The following is a 20,135-nucleotide window of genomic DNA, read 5'->3' as shown; positions in this document are numbered from 1 at the left end:
GTAAAATATGGAAAATCATTTGCGTTGAATGTTTCACATGATCAACTTCTTTCTCATGACTTAGATGATCAATTATAGGATTGGAATCGAATTTGATTACATGGAATTGGTTTTGATATTTGTTTCTTACGTTTCATTCTTATACATGTGTTTTTATATTTTCTTTCTTTTATTTATTTTAATTTTCAAAACTCTAATTCTTAAACCCCCCCCTTTTATTTCATTATTTGTATATGTACTTTTTGTAAATAAGTGTTACTGGCACTACTACAGAGAAATCTTGATTCGGGACACCCACTTAATTTTTACAAGGACACATAATTTGAAAAATGTCTTTACATGTCTACAACGACATGATAGGCTGTTTGCCCTATGGTTAAAGCAAAGGCTCTCACTCCTTGAACCAAAGTCAACGTCCTTATATATGTATAAGAGAAAATTTTACAAAGAGTACCCGAATTAAGGCTCATTCTAAACTTTAGTACCCGACTATTCAAAACTATCACATTGGTACCCGATGTTTGAAATTCGACCCAACAATCGTACACGCCGTTACTAACGGTGTTAAGTAGCACATTTTGAGGGATATTTTAGTCATTTCATGTCTTAATCCAATTTTTTTTTAATTAAAAAAAATTATGAGACCAATTTTTTTTTATTTTTTTTTTTTACATATGATGCAACTGGTCTCATAAATGGGGAGAAAATCAAGGAGAGAGAAACCAAGTTGCAATGAATAAAAAAAAAAAATTGGATTAAGACATGAAGTGACTAAAATATCCCTCAAAATGTGCTACTTAACACCGTTACTAATGGCGTGTACGATTGTTGGGTCGGACTTTAAACATCGGGTACCAATGTGATAGTTTTGAATAATCGGGTACTAAAGTTTAGAATGGGCCTTAGTTCGGGTACTCTTTGTAAAATTTTCCCTATGTATAAGGACAAAGTAATGATAGTCTTGAAACATTTAAAATGAGCAAAACACGCTGATATCTCACTAGGCTTGAGGTCTAGAGTTCGATTCCCCCTACATATCTAAAAGTTTTGAAAACTTCTCAGCGCCAAATGTTCCCTGTTCATCTAAAGTTTCCCTCTACAATTTTTGAGTATCCCCAAATCTTCTCTCTGCAACACTTGAGATTTGTACCCAAATGGCAATATACCAAATTCACTTTCCCTCTAATCCTATTCACTTTAGCAAACCTAACATTCATATTTGCGAGCAGAAAAGAAAAAAACTTGTGTTCCTCTCTGATCATACGAACACCGATTATCCAAGCCTCCGGGTTACCTCCGTTTTGAGTAGGTAAAGTTCTCGTAAGGTACCGAGTTCTCAATTTCTCTATTGTTTAAGTAATTGCTTTGAATTTCTTTCTGGGTTGTTTATCTCTTGGATTTATTCATGATTTGGATTGGGTATTTTGAGTTTGTCTTTACTTTTCTCCATCTTCGTTTTAGGTTTTATTAAATTTCATTACTGTTTTGTTTGTTTGGGAATTGATATTGACTTTGCAATTAATATCTACAGATGACTTGATTGTTGAGAACTGGTGAACACGCTTAGAAATATGAAGTAGTTTGTGAGATCAATTTTGAAATTGCATCTTGGTAAGTGTCTTCTCTTCTCATGGAAATATGGCAGCTAAAGACATTTTCTTTTGGGTTAAATATTTGTTACTCCTCAAACTTTTCCCTGAAAAACAGTTTAGTCCCTCGCCTTTCAAATTAAACTGGATAGTCCTTATTCTCTCTAATTCTCACACAACAGATCCAAAATGACTATTATACCCCTCCAATTTTTTTTTCCTCTTTTTTATTTTTATCTTTTTACTTATGCTTGGACTATCCACGTCGTCCGGCGAGGCACCCAAACCTTTTCTTCCTCGCAGAGATCGACGACCTGCAGCTGCACAACAAACCTCAGCCACGCCACTAACAACTCCTTCCTTCTCTGGTAAGCAACGATCAGCTCTCCTATTTGGTAACTTCCAAAATCCAAAAATTTCATGGTTCTGGGTTGGGTTATTTGATGAGATAGAGAGGTGGAGAGAGACTAAAATATCAGATTTTCTCTCCGTGGTCGACTAACTTCGATCATATTTGTGGCTCACTACTGCCTCCGTCATGCTCACCGACCCTCGACGAGCAAAACCCATTCTCCATGTTGTCCGGCGATGCCCAAAAGTGAACTCAGGCGCCGACAAACCAATATCCAGAATTGATTTGGACACCCTAGTCCGACACAACACCGGCAAGAGCCTATTCTTCTTCCATTAATCACATTTGCAAACCTCATAGTTGTGGATTCATGTATGAGAGAGAAACAAGGAGAGATAAGCTAAATCCCGGATTTTCTCTCACCATGGTTGACGAATCTGGGTACCCATCCCGGCAGCTCCTCTGGTCACCACTCCACATCTCAGCACTAGTCTTGTATGCCGGGAACAATGGCATCTCTCGATGGCAATTGCACAACCCAGCTCCCAGTGTTGTCGTCCTCGTCCCGACAACTCCTCGTCTCTTCACCTCGGTTCAAACGGGCACTTGGCATCCTTTACCGACAGTCCACAAGCTGCTATCGCTGTCACACCTCACCGCTTCTTGGTGAACAATACCCCACCTACTGTCGGCGCCCAACTACCGGCGACACCATACGTACCGGCAACACATCCCGGTGACCCACACCGAGCTCTTGCTCGGAGATGTCGGCACGAACTTGGAGAGGGGGAGAGAGAGAGAATAAAAAAATTAAAAAGAGGAAGAAAAAAAAGAGAGAGAGATTTAAAAAAAAAAAAAAAGAGAAAAAAAAAAAAAAAAAAAAAAAGAGGAAGTGAGGGTATAATAGTCATTTTGGACATGTTGTGGACCTGTTGTGTGAGAATTAGAGAGAATAATGACTATCCAGTTTAATTTGAAAGGCAAGAGACTAAACTGTTTTTCAGGGAAAAGTTTGAGGAGTAACAAGTATTTAACCCTTTTCTTTTCTTCTTCTATTCTGAGATGATCCATTTAGAAAATTTACAGTCATCATGTTAAATTTCACTGCTTCTAGGACAACATTTCAGTTTCAATATCAATTATAAGATAGCAATCTTATGGAATAGAGTTTAGGGATTTGTTATTTTGTGCAATGGGGTTCCTTGATTTAAAGTAGACATATTCAGCATGGAGTTTTGTGTAAGGTTTGAATTTTGTTATTTTGTTACATAGGTTCCTTTCTTGGAGTTTGATTGAGGTGTAAATTTTGACTGGGGATACATACTCAAGAAACGCTTTCATTTTATGTACTATATATGCATCCCTTGCGAGACGGCCCAAATAGTATGTTGAAAGAGATAGGAGTGTTTTCTTCATGCTTTTCTTTTTATTGCTGTAAGCCTGGTTAAGCTACTGGCTGTTATATTTCTTATGGAGTTTGGGATTTGTTATTTTTTTTTTCCTCTATGAATGGTCCAACTAGTTCGTTGTATATATATAACTAAAGAAGTAAGGTTCATGAAAATATGGGAAATAAGAATGCATTCTCAGGTCTTGTTGTGTTTTTAAATCAAAATGTCATGCTTCACATTTCATGCTAGGATACTGAAAATTTGAGTTAGCTTTTGGCCAAAAATAAAGAAGTACAAAGGAAGCAAGTCTTTTGTAGTGACAGCATGAGGTTTCCTTATCAACGTGAGCATTAATTGGTGCATGCAGCTGCCTCATCTTAGATACCTTGCCTCATCGAAGAGATTTCTCCTTACTTAAAAGCTCTAGAAGATTTCTCCTCACTAGGATCTATATCAGGGAAATTTCTCCTCATTTGAATCAACCTCAAGAAGATTTCCCCTCACTCGGATCTCTCTCGAGAAGATTTCTCCTCGAAGAGTTTCTTTTGAATCCAATAGAACAGGATGAGGTCTAAGGAGATTTTTCTCTTCTACTAGGATCAGCCTAGAAGGGATTGCACCTCACTAGGATTTTTCTTGAGAAGGTTTCATCTCACTCGAATCTTTCTCGAAGAGCTTTCAGCTTTCTCCTTACTTATATCAAGCTCAAGGAGATTTCTACTCACTTAAATCTTCATCGAGGAGATTCCTCCTCATTTGAATCAACCTCGAGAAGATTTCCTAACTATCCTTGATTAAGTTTTCAGAACACATGATATTATAGAGAAGGTTCTGAGTTGCTTTTGCCCAAAAAAGGAAGTACGTCCATACATGTAAATTTTACTACTATTTTTGTAAATAGATAAGTTCTGAACACTTGTTTATGGCCTTATTGTTCTTGAATGTAATATAGTAAGATTATGATTAGTCTTGTTGCTTATGATAACAGGTCGGTGGCATTAAGAAGAATTTAGATTACGAGAATCTTTCCATAACATTTTCTGGAGCAAACTTTGATTGGATTGGAAAGGTATGATAATTTAATATACTATATGTTGAAGGATATCGACATAATGTGTGCCTCTACAAACTAGGGTTTAGAGTTGTAATAGGAATGTGTTCTAGGTATTCAATTGTAATCGGATTCTATTACCTTTTTGGGTACCTTGTAACTCCCTATTTAAAGGGCTCCTATTATCAATAATAAACACACAATTGCATTTCTCCTACAACACGTTATCAGCACGAGTCTCTAGCCCTAGCTTCGAAAAGAAAAAAAACCAAACCCTAAAAAAAAAAAAAAAAAAAAAAAAAAACTTGTTCTTTCTCTTCTGCCGCCCTAAACAAAAAAAAAAAAAATCTTCTCTTCCGGCCGCACAGACCGGCCTCGTCCAGCCCCAAGGATCGGCGCCGTCTTCTCCAGGCCATCTTCTCAGCCAGCTCCCCTCAGCCTGACCCCGATCCTGCCGATTGATCCCAGCGCACTGCTGCGCCCATCCGCCCCGACCTACAGCGCAGCCCAGTCCTTCCGGCCACCAAATCCTCCACGATCGGCCTTCCTCCACCGCGTCCTCGTCAGTCCACCGTGGAAGCACCCACCCTGCAACAGCGCTGCTCCCTACCGGCCTCCAGTGCGCGCCATCGCAAACACAGCTCGCTGCCCCGCCTTGCAGTCGCTGCCTCCAGCCCACCGGCCTCCAGCGCGAATCCCACAGCCGGCCAGACCGGCCTCGACGCACAGACCCGACCCAACCTCGCTGCAGACACCCATCTGCTGCAATCCAGAAGGACGAAGAAGAGAGAACCAGAAGGATGGAAGAAGACGTGAAAAAGAAAAGAAAGAAAAGAAGAAGAGAAAAAAAAAAGGAAGCAGGCCTGGGCCGCGAAAAAAAAAAAAAAAGGAAGGGAGAAGGGCAGCCCACCAACTGCCAATTTCCGACCAGATTCCGGCAATCTTAATTTAGCTACACGCCTGCATCAACACGCGTGTGTATAAAGAATCGTGAAGCAAAGCTTCAAATTACCAAGTAAGCTTTTACAATCAAAGTTCCTGCTTTCATGTATTTTAAATTCTTTTATTTTCTGCAGAATATTGGAATATATGTTGCCAAATGGTTTTGAGTATTTAACAAAGCGGAATTGTGGGGATTCGCGCTTAACGAACTAAGAGTGTTCGTATGAACTAAGAGTGTTCATAATTAAACAAACTAAGAGCGTTCGTATGAACTAAGAGTGTTCATAATGCTTGGACTAAGAGCGTCCATAAAGCATCAAATTGTGACCATATTAAAAACATCATTGTTTGGTCTAATCCAAAAGAGATTCTTGGAAATCGATTTCTTGGTAGCATAGCTCGGAAATCTTATTATTGTTAGTTTTCGTGGAAGTTTAGCTCCGAAACTAATTCGTTCTTGTTTCACCCCTTTTTCAGGATGTCAAACTCGAACATACTCGATTTTGTTCCATTGGATTATGCAGGCAAAAGATACCTAACGTGGGCTCAGGATGTTGAGCTCCACCTTATTGCCCGTGACTTATTGCATACAATCCAAGAGCTTTGTCCTATAGAAACAGCTCCAGACCCTCAAACTGAGAAAGATATTTCCAGGGCACTTGCCTTCATGAAACGTCACATGGATAGTGACCTCCAGTTTGAGTTCATAAATGAGGATAGCACTATAAAGCTTTGGCAAGCATTTCGCGAACGATATGGCAATGTTCGTGACTCCATCCTTCCGAATACAGAAGCAGAATGGAAAGATCTTCGCTTCTCTGAATTTGACACAGTCATGTAATTTTATTCGGAAGCCCTCCGCATCAGAGCAATGATGCACTTCTGTGGCAAGACGATCACAAAAGAACAATTGATTGAGAAAACCCTCAATACCTTCCCTGTCTATGCTATGAGGTCCTGTGATTTATTTCGGACTCATATAAATGCAAGACGGATCACAAGCTTATTAAAGCTATGGAAATTGCTGAAAGGCAAGACAACGAGCTTGTGAGAAGAGAAATTGATAGGCTTCGAGATAGCTATCCAGAGCATAGTCCCATGGCTAGAGAAAGTCGCCATAGACGTCATGATCCATATGATCGAAATGCTCATGAAGGTAGTCGCCAAAGGCGACAATCACGCCACCGTAGGAGCAGTGATTTTGAGGGACTAAGGGTTGGAAACCATAGAGCCAACGTTGGCCATGGTCATAATCTTCCAACTCCTCAGGTCCTAGGGACCATGCACATTGCGCCAATGCGCCTCAATCAAGGGAGAATCCTCTTCATGGTATCTATTTCTGATATGGAATGTCTGATCAATGGGCCTGAGTTTGCAATGTACCTAAGAAGGTAGCTGCCTCACAGTGATCAAGACATCGAGTTCAAGAAGACTTTAAATCTGGCGATGAAGACAAAATGCCGCAGATTTTTAGAGTAGTCTTTTATTTCCAAGAATTTTGTAATGGCAATATGCCTTAGTCAATAAATGACAATTGTATTAACTCTTTCTCATGTGGCGCACCCAATGAAATATGATGTCTAGAAAAGTCATTGAGATTAGTGGTACTTAAGAGAGCCTCGCTCCACCAACATCTCTCTCTACTTTCCTGGTCATATTTGATTGGAGTTACCAAACGGATAGAGTGACTATAATGTGTCTTACTTTGATTTTATTTTGGATTAGATTTTGGAAACTTTGATGTAATCATTGGCTATTAATAAAGTGTCAATTCTTTTACTTAATGTCTTGGACATACCTTAATTCGAACTTTATTATATAAGAGCCAATGATTTTCATGTGGAAACACATTATGAGAATGGACAGAGTTCCTTTGCATCACCTCTAATGACTACGGACATAAACGAGTATTAGAGAAACTTATGTGTCACTCTAGTGGGTTGTATGCAACCACTATTTGAGTTATTGAATCCAACCATGTCATGAGAGACGACTTATGGGATTTTGACACATATAGGCTTTGACATGATGATCCGTGTATTAAAGACTTTACACGGACATCCATTTTCAGAACGAAGAAAAGTAAGAACCAAGAATTGGTTCGAGGAGCTGCACATGCGCCTCATGGGGCCATGATTGTGCAAAGACCGGCCATACATGGCCGGCGCCGCCTACCCCCTGCGGCAAATACATGGCATTGACGCCATAAACTCCTCTCTCTACTTCTCAAGTCTATTGTGACATTATGGCTTAACCAAAAGCCTCATTGGTTGATTATAAAGCCCTTGTTTCGTTCTGTAAAGCCTGTTATTTAGGATTGAGACCATCCTATGCAAAGGAGATTGAGGAAATAATTCCATTCTTACAAAGAATCTAAGGGAATTCTATGGATTTGATCAACCAACTTGCGGACCGTATAGATGTTTTATGGTGTTGGTTGATATGCAAACACGTTGGTCACGTGTTGTGCCATTATCCACTCGTAATGCTGCTTATACTACACTCCTAGCACATAACATATGGCTACGGGCTCACTACCCAGATCATCCCATTCAGTCAATTTGACTTGATAATGCTAGAGAGTTTACATCGACAATTTTCGATGACTATTGCATATCATTGGGTATTGATATCAAGTATCGTATTCCCATGTACACACCCAATTGGTCTAGCGGAAAAGCCACCATTAAACGACTACGATGGTAGCCCGGACATTGGTAATGCGCACCAATATTTCCGCTTGGGTTATGCAATATCGCATGCAGCTATGCTAATTCGTCTACGACTCATAGCAGCCACTCAACTTTTATTTGCATTACATCTAGTGACTGGGTTCGAGTCTAATATCTCGTATTTATGCATATTTGAGAGTGCAGTTCATGTGCCAATTGCGCCGCCACAGCGCATCAACATGAGTCATTGCAACGAATGCATATATATATTTGTTGGACATGAGTCTCCAACTATAAGTCCGCTATGTAGAACCCTTGACAGGCGATCTCTATTTCGCTGGATTTGCGAATTGTCACTTTGATGAGACAGTCTTCCCGTCGTTAGGGGGAGATTAGAACGTCAATGTTCAACAGGAACGACAGGAATTGTCGTGGTCTGTCCCCACTATGTCTCATCTTGATCCCCTAAAAGTGACGAGATCACATATACCTGATGCAAACATGCCTGCAAGGATTGATGTCCCCACAAGAGGACATGGTGCCACCCAGAGAAGATGGGTACTGCACCACTACCATGGATGGTGGTATGGTGACGCCACAAAGGTGGCATAATGGCGTCATAGGCCATGGGTTCCGCTAGAGAGAGTAGGAGACCCATAGGTTCGATGGATTCTCACCCTAAGAAGAGAGCGAGTTTGGCACAACTTGATCCATTGATCATTGATACTCAAAATCCGTCTCATGAGAATATTTTGGATTGTGGTTATGTCCAAGAGACATCGTTGGGGGACGCCTCAATGTTAGAACCAATTCCTGAGAATATAGAGATCTCTACGAACTACACTAGTGTACATGAGGACGTGGAATTATTGAGACCAATGACATCGAACCTTACTCCGTTGAAGAATGCCAACGTAGAGAAAATTGGCCTAAATGGAAAGATGCGATCCAGGTTGAATTGGATTCACTAACGAAGAGGAAGGATTTCGGGCCTGAGATGCCAACACCTCCTAACATAAAACCTGTTGACATTAATAGGTCTTCGTTAGATAGCGTGACGAGAAAAAGAGATGGTAATCTCACCTTATGGCGCAAGGTTTCTCACAACGCCCTGGAATCGACTACGAGAAGACATATTCTCTCGTAATGGATGTCATTGCACTCCATTACCTTGTCAGTTTGGTAGTTTCCAAATAACTGAACATGCAGCTTACAAATGTGGTCACTACATATCTTTATGGGGATCTAGATACGGAATATAATGAAGGTTCTTGTGAACTTCATTTACCCAAGTCAAGTGGCTCTAGACCACGGAGCACGTTTGCAACGAGGTTGAAACGCTCACTAAAGTGACTACTTGATTGGGAAGGGATATGATGAACTATGCCCACGCGTTTCCATGACAAGTTCCGGATTTGCAATTGTCGCGGTTTATGTTGATAAACATAATTGGAACCCTTGTGAGTTAAGGAAAACCGCTGAACACCTGAAATCCGAGTTTGAGAGGAAGGACCTTGGGAGAACACGGTTTTGTATACCGTGTCAATAGATGCTTAGGCATTTTGATAAATTCAAAAATGCACTCCCATGGTCGTCTGTAGTCTTGGCCCTAAAAGGGATCCGTTTCGTCCCAGGGATGATGACGAAGACGTGTTAATAGCAGAAGTGCTTACTTATGTACAATAGGCGCATTATTGTACTTAGCACAATACAAGACCGGACACCTCAATTATTATGAACTTGTTGGCTGGATATAGCCCCGCGCCAACGCAACGCCATTGGACTGGTATAAAGACAATATTTCGTTACTTAAAAGGGTACAATTGATATGGGCTTGTTTTATCCCTACAGAGAGAAAAGAAATAACAGAAGTGTGGGATCGGACTCCACAAGACAAAACGCCACCTTCCGTGCTCCTGCTCCCCTCCATCAAAATGACAACGATGTCTTGATGGGTTTTGCTGATGCAGGGTATCTCTCTGACCCTCACAAAGGTCACTCCCAAACGGGTTATGTCTTTACCATGGGAAGCACAGCGATATCTTGGAGGTCTACAAAACAGACCCTTGTTGCTACTTCCTCAAATCATGCAGAGATTATTGCTCTACATGAAGCTGTGCGAGCATGCATATGGCTAAGGTCTATAGTTAGACACATTCGAGGAACTTGTGGTTTGAAGTCTACCACAGATGAACCTACATGCATTTATGAGGATAATGCAGCTTGTATTGAACAAATGAAATTAGGTTTCATCAAGGGCAACAACACCAAGCATATATCGCCTAAGTTCTTTTACAATCAGCAACAACAAGCACTTCTAAATATTGAAGTGAACCAAATCCGATTAGAGGATAATGTAGCGGACTTATTTACTAAGTCGTTACCAAAATCCACCTTCGAGAAACATGTGAAGAGCATCGGATTGAGAAAGTTATCCGAACTCCCATGATTGTAGCAATCAGGGGGAGATATTGACATCAAGGGGAGGCATGATGTCTACATGTTCGATCTCGAAGAGTGAATGACGTGTTGTGCTCTTTTTGTCCTTCGACCAGGGTTATTTTTGTCCCACAGGGTTTTTGTTACCTGGCAAGGTTTTTAACGAGGCAACAATCAAAGCGTCATCACCAAGTTTGAGCGGCACAAGGGGGAGTGTTGAAGGATATCGACATAATGTGTGCCTCTACAAACTAGGGTTTAGAGTTGTAATAGGAATGTGTTCTAGGTATTCAATTGTAATCGGATTCTATTACCTTTTTGGGTACCTTGTAACTCCCTATTTAAAGGGCTCCTATTATCAATAATAAACACACAATTGCATTTCTCCTACAACACTATATATACTAATTCAATATACTATATATACAGTTTACCTGATTGGCTTATATAATCTTTAATATTAGAGGAATTCAATATATATTGTACATAGTTGATATTGCATCCCTTATTTTTGCCTTACTTGAATGTACTTTCTGCCATTTCACATATGTTGTTTTCTGATATATATGTAATAGATTATAATCATTCAAAACTTGGTCAAATGAAAAGGTAAAATAGTCATAACTCTGCAGCATGTATTGATCCCCTTACTACTAAGAGCTAGAGTTGGTTTTAATAATTAGTTTGTTCATTACTTGTCTTAGAATGAATAGAGCTTGGATCAAAATGGATTGGAGATCACCTGAGTATGAGGTCGGGGTTGACATGTTCTTAGATTTTGTTAGTCGTCATGCAAGTGATCCTAACTAGATTCGTTGTCCGTGTTTGCAAGTGCTCTAAGGATGTTTGATGCCCAAAAAGGAAGGAATCGAAAAAATGCTATTTGGAAAATCATATAGGTAATCTGTTCAAATTATGACCTCTACATTGATTGTTGCAGTTTCAGTTCAGTTTTTAAGCTGAAGTGCCTTAGACTAATACACCTCTCTCTCTCTCTCTCTCTCTCTCTTCAAATGCTTGTTTCTTTCAGTTTTAAATGTGTCGTTATAGCACCTGACTGTTGAATCTATTATTGTTATTGTGAGCAAATGCAAATGTGATCAGATGGATAATAAATGCCAAAATATGCAAGGACCATGTTATATAATTGATTTATATAGTTTGTTGCTTATATGTGGAATGATCAATTGACAGGAGATGTTCCATTAATGATATGCTTACTTATTACGATTTACTTAACTGAACTTTGTAGTGTCCTACTCAACCTGGAAAAGTGGAATGTGGATATTATGTAATGAAGTTCATGAAAGCAATCATTGAGGATCCAACCATATTAACAAGAAGCAATGTTAGCTCTTAAATGATCAGAATAGCTAGCATATATAATTCCTATTGCAATTAAAAATTGTTTCTATGCTAGTTTTGGTAAAAATAACAAGACTATATATATATATATGTACATGCTTGCTAGTATTACTTGTGGAAACAAATAATAAAAGGAAATTTATTGCTTTATATTGATTGTTGTTGCAATTCAACAACCAAAGTTACAATCAAGAAGAGATAGATGATGTTCGAGTAGAGTGGGCTGACCTTGTTGAAACATTACTCCAAGATGATGTAGAATAGTTTGGTTGGTATATTTTGCAAAGTACATATTAAGCTGAGTTTTTGTTTTTGTAAGCACTAGAAGTACATGTAATCTTTTTTTTTTTTTTTTTTTTTTTTTATAAATAAGGGATTAGGCGATATTAGTTCCTCGGAGGCAGACAATGTAGGGAACAAATCCCACCCTCAATCCCGAAGGAGAAGGGTCTGCCACACTCTGGGAACCCACCCCCCATCCCCCTATTTTATTAAAACATAAAAAGACCAATACAAATCCGTTGGGGGGACCAAACCAAAACCCAACCTGTAAAAACAAGGAAGAGACAAGTCCTCTTTCCCTGTGCATAGAAAAACAAACGCCAAAAGAAACAGACAAAATAACAGAATTACAAAAAAGAAAAAGAAAGAAAAAAATAAAAACTACAAAACCCATCAACGAAACCTATAGTTAATCATAGAGGACAAATCCCGCCCATAAGGCCTAGCTATAAAGGTAGGCACATCATCCCACCAATTGTAACCCTCATTAAGCGCACCATGATTAGCAAGAGCATCAGCTACGGTGTTCCCTTCCCGAAAAGTGTGAGAGACCCTAAAATGAATCATACGAGTGAGATACAAGCAGTTATACCATGCAATCCGCAGCCTCCATGGGATCAAATTTGGATTCTTGAAATACTGAACAACAAGAATAGAATCTGTTTCAAGCCAGATGTGAGTCCAACTCTTAGCCCAGGCAATCCTCATAGCCTCAATAACTGCCAACACTTCTGCATCAATTGCACACGGAGCTTCCACTTTTTGGGCAAAAGCGCCTCTAAAATGACCCTCATGATCTCTAAAAATCCCCCCAAATCCTGCCATCTCAATGCTGCGAAAGGAACCATCAGTGTTAACCTTCAACCACTGAATTGGGGGAGGAATCCATTGCACTGGAATGTACTTTGGGGCCTTTACAGTAAGGGAAGAAAGGCCAAGAACCGCAAACAAGCCTTGCATGGAAGAAGCATTAGAACATGGCATAAAATGAATGGATGCAGACTCTTTCAAAGAAGTTAGAAACCAATGCTTGAACCTTGCTAAATTAAAAGTAGCCTCTTGGAACCTGATTTTATTCCTCTCTGTCCAAATACACCAAAGAGCATTGCAAAAAGCAAAGCTCCATAGAATTTTTGAAGAACTAGCTAGCCCGATTAACGTGTCAGGGGAAATAAGATCAACTAGAGATGCACCAAGACTTGCGGTTGGCAATGTGTATTTTGGATGCCACGAGTCTTGGGATAATTTGTACACATTGCTTGGAATCTCCATGAAAAAATTAGTGCGTTCTGATAGTTAATGGAGGACATTAATTTGCCCCTTTTTTTTTAAATTATATAATGTCTACAATGACGTTTTTTTTTTAAATTTAAGGACACACATTGCGTGTCCTCGTATGTAATATATGACAGTTTTTTTACCTTATAAAGACATCTTTTGCTAGTCCTCCAATATGTACAATGACATCTTTTTTAGCTAAGAGGACATTTCCAAAATGTCCTAGTAAATATTTGAGGACATTTTTTTGAAGATTTAAGGACACTTAAAATGTGTCCTAGTAAACTTTACATGACGTTTTTTTTGAGTTTTAAGGACGCTTTTGTGACGTCTTAGTAGACATTAGATGACATTCTTTTAGAGCTACAAAGACGTTTTTTAAGTGTCCTAATAGACATTTTAGGACGTTTTTTAAACGTCCTAAAAAATGACTTACAATGACTCCTTGATAGATGACATTTTTTTTGCGTGTCATCTAAAGTTTTTAAAGACGTTTTTCGAACATCCTTAAATGCTTTTTTTGTAGTAGTGTGGAAAGAATATCTAGAATACAGCGAACATGTTCTGAGCTGAATATGTTATAAGAGCATTTTACTGAGACGGTAATAATGTTATTATACTGAATTGAACACTTCAACAGAAAAATAGATCACTAGAAATGACTAAATTAAATCCAAATAAAAAATAGTGACTCTGTAAGTAAACCTATATTCATACAAAGGGAGAACGAAGTGCTTGAAGGTCTCTTCATAATCAACCTCCTCGTCATCAGCTCTTCATCATCAACCTCCTCGTCATCAGCCTGGTTAGCAACCAGGTTATTCAAATAGCATCTGAATGCAAATGGCCTGCGCCCAAGAAGCAAATACGAACATGTTAAAAAAAGATACAAAAATTCAGCAGAAAAGAATAATACTCTGTAACCAAAAAAAAAAAAAAAACTTATTACCATCCAGTAGTTAAGCCACTAATTCGACTCATATTGCTGCCACAACGCATCCCAGAAATGCTCATATTGCTGCCACAAGTCCTCCCAAAGGAGCTCATATCACTGCCACAAGTCCTCCTAGAGAAGCTCAAGGATATATTTCTCATTATCACTCCACAACATTTATCTTTTAAATGTGGGCCTTCAATGAAAAGTTTAAAAAAAGGGTAATAGATGCTGTAATTTCTCTCGAAGAACAAAAAAGAAGACAGCACGAATGGCCAGTGATCATGAGCTGCTTTAGCTACAGGTGCTAAATCATCCCAGCGATCAAGGATACCATCTATCACATCCAGGCAGAGTTGGAGGTCATTAATGAGACAATTAGAACCTATGATGCACGGAAACGCGAAATTGCCGGCGTATCCCGTATCGATCCGGGAAACAGGTACGAAACGGCTCGGAAACGCGTATCTTGATTTGGAAACGGTTTGAATACGTCCGTATCATATGCGGAAACGTAAGAATGTAAATAAATCAGAAACGTGGGGGTAATACTGACTTTTTACTCTGCAAAAATTGAAAAAAAAAATAAATAAAACAAAAGACCAGATCGAGAGAGAGAGAGAGACGCGACCTAATCTCACTATCTCAGCCACTTCATCGTTTCTCTTCTGCAAAAAAGGAGACCCAGATCGAGCGTTTCTCTTCTAGCTTCGTCGTTCCTCTTCTGCTCTTCTTCGCAAGTCGGAATCTTTTCTGCTCAAGACTTCTCCTCTTCTTCGATTCGCTTGGACCTTGGAGATTGAATTTCTAGCCGCTTCAGGTACGTTTGTTCTGCTCTTCTTCTCATATTTGTTCTTCAATTTGGAGCCTGGAGCTTCTTCTGATATTTGTTATGCACTTATGCGATGTGTGTATAGCAACAACTATGGGCTAGCTAGTTCTTATCCTCTTTGCTTTTCTCGATCGATCTGTTTATTGATTCTAATGGTCGAGTCCCTTGCCTCCATTACATATATTCTAATGGCTCCTCTCCTTCTTGGCCCATCGATTACCTGCACAGCCATTATCTTTGGTTTCAATCTAGTTGAATCTCTAGCTTCCATTTCTATAGTATTTAGATATTGTGGGTTTTGGTCAAGATAATTCCACTACTTTCAGTGATGTTAATTATGATTGTGACCAGTATTTTTTAGGAACCATAAGCAGCGGAGCAACACCTCCTATTAGTTCTAGTGTCGGGTCTGTTAACGCCGGTGCTAGTAGTGGATCAGCACCGGTGCTAGTAATTAGAGGGGGTTTTGTTTAATGTTGATCATGAAGAATGTTGTCCAAGTTGAATGAAAGTTGATGGTTGTTAACTTGTTATTAGTTGTGTTAACCTTTTATTTGAACCTTTGGATTGATAATGTTTGATTGTGATAAACTAGTACTTTGTTTATGTTTCATATTTTTTTTCTTCTAATTATATATATATAAATTTAATTGGCGTTTCCTTCACGTACCCGTTTCCTATTATATTTAAGATTTGCCGTTTCCACGTATCCGATCGTATCGTATCCGGGTACTCGTACCCGTATCGGTGCTTCTTAGATTAGAACCATTTGAACTTATCTTAGGACCGGTACTATCATTCACCAATTATACATATATCTAAAGCTGAGTTTACTATTCCTAACTGTTCACTCGAGAGATGAAATGACGGTTTGGCCCCTGGCTTCTTATACAAATTACAATTGCTGTTGGGAATACACCGACTATGAATTTTTTTTTTTTGTCCTTTTCTTTTTGTTTAGAATGATCGACAGATAGCGAGAGAGAAAAAGAGAGAGCGTCAGACCGAGAGTGTTAGAACGATCTCGGGATAGAGAGACAGAGAGCGCTTCTAAATGAGAGAGAAATTTGATCCATCATTGTTGCAGGCAGAAAGAGAGAGGTATTGAGCTTTGGTGTTTTGTGTTGATCATATTTTTTGCTTGGTTCGCATAGTTTCTTTCGTTGAATGGTAAGAATTTTGTTTGGGTTCTTTTGTCACCGATAATGGTATTTGGTTTCAGACTGGGTTCTTTGGTTTTGGATTGGATCTTTTGTTGTTGGTGGTTTTGAATTGATATGGGTTTGTGCGTTTTGGGGTTTTGTTTGTCTGCTGGTTTGGGTTGTTGATGATTGATCGGAGAGGTTTCAAGTCATGTTTTTGGTGTTTAGCAGTTTATTGAATTTCCTTGATTTGTGAGTTTATGATTTTAAAGTTGGTTTTTGTTTTAAGATTTTAATAGAGATTGAGAATTGTTTGTGCTTTTATTTGAGAAGATTGTTGTTAACCAGATCAAAAATGAGCCGTCATCTAATCAAAACTTTGGAATTGGTAAACACCAGAGACAGAGCTTGAAACGTTTTGAATCATAGTTATTTTAAAGGTTTAGGCATAACTTGCTTACTGTAAATTTTATGGCAGCTTTAGACATTAGTGTTTTAAATATTAGATATTTGAGGATCAATGCCAATCGATGTTAACCAATTTGATTGAATAATCTAATTTTAAAGCTTTAGGCGTAATCTGCTTAATCTAAATTTTATGGCAGCGGTAGATATTAGGATTTTAAACAATAGACATTTGAAAATTGAGCTTATGTCCCGATGAAGTGCAAAAGTTACCTGAGGAAGATGAAAACGTTAGATATCTTCTTTCATGCCTATTGATATTTACTATGAGACACTTGCATTTGTATTTAATTGTTACTTAAAGCTACACCTAATTACATTTTTTAAAAATATGTAAATGTTACTAGAAAAGGGTAGTGGACAGATCACCTGACCTTACAGGCAGCTGCGAACCGAGTTTAGGGTTAGCTTAATTGAATGGCTTGGTAAAAAATGTCCTCTGCCACTTCCAGATATTTTATTGCTGAAAATGGGATTCTTGGAGTGTGGGTTCATTTGAAAAACACACTGTTGCCTTCAAATTTTTTTTTTTTTTTTTTTTTCACATATATTGGTTCGTGATTAGATTCTTTTTTACTGCAATTATGTTGCTTGAAGACTTAAACATGTTGCATCCTTATGTTTCCATAACTTAGGCAGGCAAACTAATGTGTTCATTAGGAGTATAAACTTGGAAAGACTGGAAAAGTAATCCATTTAGGAATCATGCCAATAACTTTCGCAACATTCTTTTGAGGTCCAATAGTAGTGGTTAGCATTATCTTTTTTTTTTTTTTTTTTTTTTTAAGTATATGTGATAAATGATACGAGTCAGAGATAGTAGATTTACTTTATCTTCTACATTTGCCAAGATGTGTCCATGTTTTTCCGTTGAATCTGATCTGACTCTGCATATCAAAGGCTCATGCATAAATGGATTTGGCATATGCAGCTACAGACTAAATCATTTCATGAGCTGGTGCAATGACTTGCTATGAGATTTTGGCAACTGGAAAGCCTTCCATTCTGGTAATTTCAGTTTTCAATTTCTGTTGTAGAACTAAAGCATGCCATGATATGATCATATATGAGACCTAATGTCTTGCTTCTGTTTTCATGTTGCATGAGGCTATCTTTCGTGTCAATCTAACATGCCCACTATCAACCATGTTTTGATTATGTTCTTAATGTCCATAGTTTTGCCTATGTTCTGCCAAGGGGAAAACTTATTATTACTTTTGAATTTGTAGATACAGTCACCCGATGTTGCTGAAGGACATCAATTTAAAAATGCTTCTTTGTTGGCAGGGAGTGCCAAAATGGAAGAGAGGGTGAAGGAGGGAACTGAAAACATCTTCCCTTGGTTTTAAGCATTCAAATCTTTCAAAGGGTAAGAATATATATCAGTATCCATAGCTTAGCCATATATTTTTTGCCTGGTTGTCGTAATGCAATTCAAGACTTAACGTAAGAATATATTTTTTCATTACTCATAGTTGAACAAAGAAACAAGTTATTCAATTTCGCTTTTATATTTAATGGTTTTTTCTTTTATTCTGCAGGACGAGCACATTGAAATTGCCAAAGCTAAGAAGAAGCTGAGGAAGAGCTTGATACTCAGGCATGTTTTCTTACCAGGCTTTGTTATCTCCAGATCTATCTGTTAATCATTCTGCTCTGATTACTTGCCTTATAAAACTCTCTAATTTGACACTGTTGAAACAGATCAAAGGCTTGCAGTATGTTATCCAGCATAAGAGCATTCTGTTTCGAAAATCCTTAAACAGATCAAACAACTTATAAACACACGTGGAGAAGTCATTGTAAATGCCGCTGTACAAGGCAAGATTCAGGAATCAGTCGTTCATATAGACAAAGAAACCCTTAATTACTCTCATCTTTTTGTTGTACTTTGTTTTTTTTTTTTTTTCCAAAAGTTTTTAAGCTAACAGATCAGTTTTTGGATTATATTATTTTGATAATATAATGCTTTGTTCATTCTTGAACTAGATTCATACAATGTAAACTAAATTCTGAAAAATTCGTTTAGCGCATATTTTTTGTTTCATCTAAACACATCTTGGCTGGTTTTCTGAACCAAAAACTTAAAACTGAACATAAAAATATCAAAATACAAAATCTACCCCGCGGCATCGCGCGGGTTCTCTTGCTAGTGTATTCCAACGACGAAGGATGATCCTAATCTTCGCCTGGATATTAAACAGGACTTCTCTATTCATATAGAGTTCAGAGATGGTAGGATATGTGATACTATTCTCATCCTCTTCTTGCTTGTCACTTTTACTAGAACCATCTTCCTTTCTCCAAAAAGCAAGAGGTCCTATCAGTTTCTTGACAAATCTCTTTGTCGCACCTTTCTTTTTCACAGGAGTTCCTTCACGGATTTTCAAATTGCATTCTGACTCAACGTCTCGTACTACAACATTTAATTCCTTAATTTCCTGTTAATAACCTTCAGTCAGAACAAATCCAGTGGTTTATCACCAAGCAATTAATCCAAAACATATTCAAAATTCAAAAGACCCCAAAAGATGATACAAGGATGGACTCCTTGAAGCCCTAAAAAAAGGTTAAAAATCAACCACGACGGACAGAATCAGTCCACGTAAATTGAATTTAATTAAGAACCTAATATTAAATCAACGAAATCCCAGATGCATACAATAATTACGGTTAAGCTCGAAGATAACCCGTAATGCACTAAGAGATGAAATTCCCTTAGAAACCTGCAAACTACTCTGGCAGAAAGAGAATACAAAGAGACAGAATTCAGAAATGCGCTGTTGATTTCGTACCTCCGCCATTGTAGATTAGAGACGGCGGTGGTAGAAGAGGCAAGTGGCAGATTACTCTTTTAGCGAGTGTTTACTGTTTAGAGCGAGCGAGGGTTTTGAGGTCAAAACTCAAAATCCTCGAGGAGCTTCGGTACGAAACGTGGGTCGGGAAGATCCCTTGTTGGGCCTAAAAACAAAGGACAGTTCCTAATTGCCCAAAGGCCAAGGGTGCTCTTTGGATTAAAAAAAAAAAAAAGAGCTGAAACAAAAGCTAATTACATTAGTTCTTGACGATTGCACGGCAACTTTGACCGCAGAAAATGACTTTTCCCTTTTCTCGTCACCAGGATTACGAAGGTGTTGGGATCCTATACTGACAATGTTACTTGTAACCGATCGACAGGGGGTGGTTAAGAAGAGCAAGGTATGGATCGGCACTCCATAGTCGATCACCGTCGCCATAAAAAAAAATAATAATAATAATTTGCGTGAAAAATCTCAACTTTTATCATTTTATGTCAAATATTATATATATACATATATGTATATATGTATATTTTTATTTCACAGGTTGAGATGCGAATCACTAGTTTGGCAAGGGAACTGGTTTCTTATTTCATCCAACAC

General features: G+C 38.4%; 1 long non-coding RNA gene across 1 annotated transcript; it reads left to right on the top strand.

The window, feature by feature from the left end:
* The first annotated feature begins 16,087 nt into the window (after positions 1-16,087).
* On the top strand, positions 16,088-19,134 carry LOC133740586 (uncharacterized). The gene is made up of 4 exons (XR_009861319.1): positions 16,088-16,228; positions 17,666-17,742; positions 17,964-18,103; positions 18,276-19,134. It is a non-coding gene; the product is annotated as an uncharacterized LOC133740586 (long non-coding RNA).
* Positions 19,135-20,135: the final 1,001 nt, after the last annotated feature.

Source organism: Rosa rugosa, chromosome 3, assembly GCF_958449725.1.
Source record: "Rosa rugosa chromosome 3, drRosRugo1.1, whole genome shotgun sequence".
Lineage (NCBI taxonomy): Eukaryota > Viridiplantae > Streptophyta > Magnoliopsida > Rosales > Rosaceae > Rosa > Rosa rugosa.
This window is presented reverse-complemented; position numbering and strand designations above follow the sequence as displayed.